Source organism: Aegilops tauschii, chromosome 2 (genome assembly GCF_002575655.3).
Source record: "Aegilops tauschii subsp. strangulata cultivar AL8/78 chromosome 2, Aet v6.0, whole genome shotgun sequence".
Taxonomy (NCBI): Eukaryota; Viridiplantae; Streptophyta; class Magnoliopsida; order Poales; family Poaceae; genus Aegilops; species Aegilops tauschii.
In genome coordinates, this window is record NC_053036.3 from 514,680,240 (window position 1) to 514,685,437 (window position 5,198).

A 5,198-nucleotide genomic window follows, 5' to 3' on the forward strand; every position below is an offset into this window, starting at 1 on the left:
CGCTGTTTTTAGCAGAACTACCATGGTGTTGTTTTTGTGCAGAAATAGAAGTTCTCGGAATGGAACGAAACTTTGCGAGGATTTTTTATGTCAATAATAAGAATTTCTGGAGCCAAGACCTGCCGGAGAGGGGCACATGAGTGGGCACAACCCACCAGGGCGCGCCCCCCTCTCCTGGCGCGCCCAGGTGGGTTGTCCCCACCTGGTGGCCCCACAGACCCTGATTCCGACGCTATAAAATAACATTATTCCAGAAAATAATCAGGGAGAAAGAATTATCGCGATCCACGAGGCGGAGCAGCCGGCAAGCTCCGTTCTTCCTCGGGAGGGCAGATCTGGAGTCCGTTTGGGGCTCCGGAGAGGAGGATCTTCCTTTTTCTTCATCACCAACCCTTCTCCATCGCCAATTCCATGATGCTCCCCACCGGGAGTGAGTAATTCCTTCGTAGGCTCACTGGTTGGTGAGGAGTTGGATGACATTCATCATGTAATCGAGTTAGTTTTGTTAGGGCTTGATCCCTAGCATCCACTATGTTCCTAGATTGATGTTGCTATGACTTTGCTATGCTTAATGCTTGTCACTTTGGGCCCGGGTGCCATGAACTCAGATCTGAACCGTTTATGTTATCATCATTATATCCATGTTTTAGATCCGATGTTGCAAGTTATAGTCACCTACTACGTGTTATGATCCGGCAACCCCGGAGTGACAACAACCGGGCCCACTCCCGGTGATGACCGTAGTTTGAGGTGTTCATGTATTCACTATGGGTTAATGCTTTGTTCCGGTTCTCTATTAAAAGGAGGCCTCAATATCCCTTAGTTTCCAATATGGACCCCGCTGCCACGGGAGGGTAGGACAAAAGATGTCATGCAAGTTCTTTTAATAAAGCACGTATGACTATTTACGGAATACATGCCTACATTATATCAATGAAATGGAGCTAGTGTCGTATCACCCTAGGTTATAACTGTCACATGATGAATATCATCCAACGAGTCATAGATCCAATGCCTACGAATTTATCTTATATTGTTTCTGCTAAGTTACTACTGCTATCATCACTATTACACTTGCTACAAAATTACTGCTATCGCTGTTACTGTTACCATTGATGCTGTCACTGCTATCAAAACTATCATATTACTTTGCTACTGATTACTTGCTGCAGATAATTAATCTCCAGGTGTGGTTGAATTGACAACTCAGCTGCTAATACCTTCAAATATTCTTTGGCTCCCCTTGTGTCGAATCTATAAATTTGGGTTGAATACTCTACTCTTGAAAACTGTTGCAATCCCCTATACTTGTGGGTTATCAAGGCCATGCGCGGCAAGCGCCGCCCCGCAAGGTCTACCAGTGCAACTTCCGCCCCTGACGCGGGCGGCGGGCTGCATGTCTGCGCCGACATTCTGGGCCTCAACAGGGCTGCTTTGCAGGAGCTCTTCTGGCCGTCACACATCGGTCGGAGTGGGGGCTACCCCTGCAACTACATCTGCATGCCGTTCGACATGCTGAATGTGGGCGCCTCATACCAGCACCTCGTGCAGCGCGCTATGGCGTCTCACAAGGCGGTCCCCGACCCTTGCGAGCCCCCTGGGCGTCGTGAGCTCCCCAGGCCTCTGGAGCCGCCCAGCTCGTGAGGAGCATTCTACATGGCACGCGTCTTTAGCTACCTCGACACTTCTACAACACTAGTGCGAGGTGACTTTTTGGTTTGTTCAGTTGAGGGTGCCCCTCGGGCTGCATTCCTATCGGGCTATCAAGGTCCACCCCTGCAGTTGTGTCATTTCGTTCGTGTACCTTGAACGTGTTATGCTTTTGCAAGCTGCTGAGATCATTAACCTTACGTATGCTGTTGTATCACTCCTGGAGTCACTTCCGTGGGCTCCGAACATTGTCAGCTCTCCTTCTGAACGTCCCATGAGAGGGGGCTACCGACACGGTGCCTGTGCTCAGGTCCGTTCCTGCAGCGCGGATAAATCTAAGTGACTGAGCTCTGACCCTCGGGCCGGTCCCGTAAGCGTCACCTCGCCAGGTCCTTAGTGCCTTCGTCTTCTCACGGAACGATTATGAGCGGATCAGCAAGCGTGTGTCGCCTCTCGTGTGGTGTAGTCATTTAATTTGTAGGAACCTCAGGAGCCAAGTGTTCGAGTGACACTATGCCCCCTCATGAGGGTTGGTTTCGACCGAGTAGCTGTCCGACCAACAAAGGCTAAGTATATCAATCCGCTAGCCCCAGCCGCCGGCCAAGGCTCCTAGCAACCCCCGCAAGGCAAAGCCAGTCCTTCTCGGGGCAAACCTCTTGCACGTTAAAAGGGGGGCTCTTGACACTACAAAAAAATACACTTCCGTGATGATACGTGTTTGTCACAGTAGGTCATGTTTTCTGTCATGCATGTACATCCATGACGATTTTATGACAGAATCAAGATAGTCATACCTGTGCTGTCGTAGAAGTGTTCCATGACATTACCAAAAGGATCATCATGGAAGTGTCCACTTCCATGACGATAAATCCCGCGTCATAGAAATGCTTTCGTCAAGGGTAACCGACACGTGACATCGACCGTAATGGGTCGCCGTTAAGCTATCGGGTCCGGTTTTGGATCCCATAACCCGTTAACATCCCGGACCAATGGGGATTTTCCACGTGTAAAATTCTCATTGGCCGGAGGAAACACGTGTTTTCTCACCGTTGGGACAGATGTCATCCACTCATTGGACAAGAGGCGCCTATGATACGTCAACATGTGGCACGGCCCAGCAGAGGCCCATTCCGGTGAAAGGGCCGGCCCAGCTAAAAGCCCACCATGTTTTTTCAGACACTAGTGGGCTGCCCCTTAACATCCTGCCATGTTTTGGGCCAAATTGAGGCCCATAGTAGATCAGGCCCGTTCACAGCCTGTCGTGTTTTGGGCCAAATTACGGCCCATATCGGATCAGGCCCGTTAATAGGCCACTGTTCTTTTGGGCCCATTCTAAGACATGTTTGTATTTCAGCCTGTTAAATGCCCGTTAACCAGTTCGGCCCGATAATAGTTTTGCCCTGTTAGCGGCCCGTGGTGCATGTGGGATGTTGTGGGCCCGGTTTAACTTTAGGCCCTTTAACGGCCCATGCAGAAACTGGGCTATTTCTTGTTCGAAGTAACTTTAGGCCTCTTAACGGCCCATAGTCTTCGTGGATAAATTTCAGCCCAACAGGCCTATCGGCCTATTAATGGCCCGTGGAACAGTTGGGCCTAATTACAGCCCATGTTGAATCCGGCCTGCTTACAACCCATCTGATAATGGCCCGTGACACTTTTGGTCCTATGGCCCGAGTGGATACCGGCCTGCTTAAAGCCCATAATTTTAATTGGCCAAACAGGCCCGAGATTTATTTTGGCATGTTAACTGCTCGTCCTATTTGGGCCAAACATGGGCCTTTGGCAGTTTCGGCCTGTATTGGCCCGTAAATTTTTCGGTCCAACGCTGGCCCAATCTAGGTTTTAGCCTGTTAAAAGCCCATGGTATTCTCTGGCCCAGCTGGCTAGAACTTTACTCGGCCTGTTAAAGGCGGGAAACTACTATAGGTTTAGACCTGCTAATGGCCCAAGATGATTATAGGCCCACGTTTTGGCCCATATGAGTAATGGGCCGGCCTGAAGACCGACAACACTGAGATCCACTGAACCTTCCGGCCCAAATTACAGCATACCTACCAAAGAATAAACCTAGACTATACAATAAAGAAATTACGGCATATTACATCCACTGGGAATCAAAGTTCGCTACCGGTGATAATAAAGCGCAACATGACCGCGGATTACATATACTGGTCATCAAAGGTCGCCACCAGTGCATATAAACGCGCCGACAAAAGAATATACAAACTGAGAGCACTTCAGAAGGCACTAGGCCTGGCCAGGACGGGCCCCGCAAGCAGTCGAACAAGCTGATGAGACCTCAGTTGTGTCAACGATAGATGCTCCATCCCTAGCTGTATGGCACGATAGTGCGCATTGCAGTCCTCTGACATCTTCTTTGCATCTTTGACTTCAAGTCGGAGCTGAGCTGAAGCAAGCCTTTCCACTTTAAGTTGAGACTGAAGCAGTCGAACTGATTGAGGCAGCGACAACACAGAGGTTGTCTCACACCTGCTGGCGAGTAGCTTCAACTCACTGTCTTCATCAAGAAAGGACCTTGGGGTCATCTCGCTGTCCTCAATATGATTTGGCTCACTATCTTCCCTAAAGTTCTGCCTGGCATAAGAGATATGACTCTGAAAGAGAAACAAGGAGACACGTAACAGGTTTCACAATTATATAAGCAAATAAATGGATCTGTTCTGCATAAGGAACATGTTTTTACAACTACAATTTAAATCTGGTAGTTGTTGCAAACATCCAATCAGATGTAAACAGCAAAGTAAACAGCAGTGGAGGAAATGATGCCTATCCAACTCTATACTAGAACAAAGTTTGAAGGCTTGAGAAGGATGAACTTACATTACATGTTAACACGGGCTGGACAAAGCCCTTCTCCATGTTGATGGAAGGATAATTCAATAAATTCCCCAAAGAAAATTCTTTATAAGCGTTGCCATTATTCTACATTTTGCAAAGAGTAAATATAGATCAAATAATATTGGAAGAAACAGAGGATAATGAAGCTCAGGTGCAGACTGATGATACATAATCAAATAGCAATTAAGTACAGGGTTACAAGGCAAAAGGTACTGACAAGAGGAATGCAGACATCAACGTGTGCAGTGGCATTGGCTTTATTCAACATTTTGTTAAGAGTAAATGTAGATATGATAATTTGGAGAAAGTGGAGGGGAGGGCAGATAAGATGCAGAGTAATGCTAGGCAATCAACTATCTCGCGATGCAAGTACAGTAAAACCACCACCGTCCGTTATTACTTGTCGCTCAAATGGATGTATCTAGCACTATTAAGTTCTAAATACATCCAATTGATCAACAATTAATTCGATACAGAGGGAGTACATGACAACATGTACTTACATGAGCAATCCAAAACTTCATAACCATTGTGTTAATTCTACATTTATCTAAGAGTAAATATAGATCTTATAATTTCAAGCAAAGGGAGGATAAAGAAGCGAACATTTACAGTGATGCTACATAATCAAACAGCAATGAGTGTAAGTATGCTGACAAAGGGCAAGAGGTACTAGCAAGAGCAATGCA